Raw genomic sequence first — 553 nt, 5'->3', positions numbered from 1 at the left:
GGGGGGGCAAAGCACCCTCACTGCAGGCTGCTCTGGGAGTCTGAGGTCACCTTCTCTGCTGCCTTCCCCATGCGTTGATGTTGATTCACTTCCCTGACCACTCAAAGGCCAGCGCCTCCCCACTTTGCATTTTTTCTGAGCTGCATTTTAAAGTACGTTCTTCGGCGATAATACACTAAATCAGAAGTAACATCCATTTTCAGATTGGGACAATGGAAGGGGTGGGAAAGAGGGCACCGTCTGGCACCCTTGTGGGAACTGGCAGCCCTCGGCTGGTTCTCGCCGCCCAGGCAGGCAGCGCGCCAGGGTGGCAAGGAGTCTTGAAGTTCGCAGGCAGGGACATTCTATGCTGGGACTTCAGGCCGGAGACTTTGACTGACACTCAGGGAGAAGAAAAGTCAGAAAAGTCAAAACGTTACCTAAGAAACCCAGTGGGAGAGGAAAAACAGGCAACTTTCAAGAGCCTTCTCTTCCCCAAACTCTGCCCTGCTGACCCAAATGGCCTGCTCTTCCTCCTTCCCCCCGGCACCTATCTGCTTTGAAGTAAGTGGTC

The sequence above is a fragment of the Myotis brandtii genome, unplaced genomic scaffold (assembly GCF_000412655.1).
Source record: "Myotis brandtii unplaced genomic scaffold, ASM41265v1 scaffold327, whole genome shotgun sequence".
Taxonomy (NCBI): domain Eukaryota; kingdom Metazoa; phylum Chordata; class Mammalia; order Chiroptera; family Vespertilionidae; genus Myotis; species Myotis brandtii.
The sequence above is the reverse complement of the archived record's forward strand: the minus strand, read 5'-3'. Positions refer to the sequence as shown.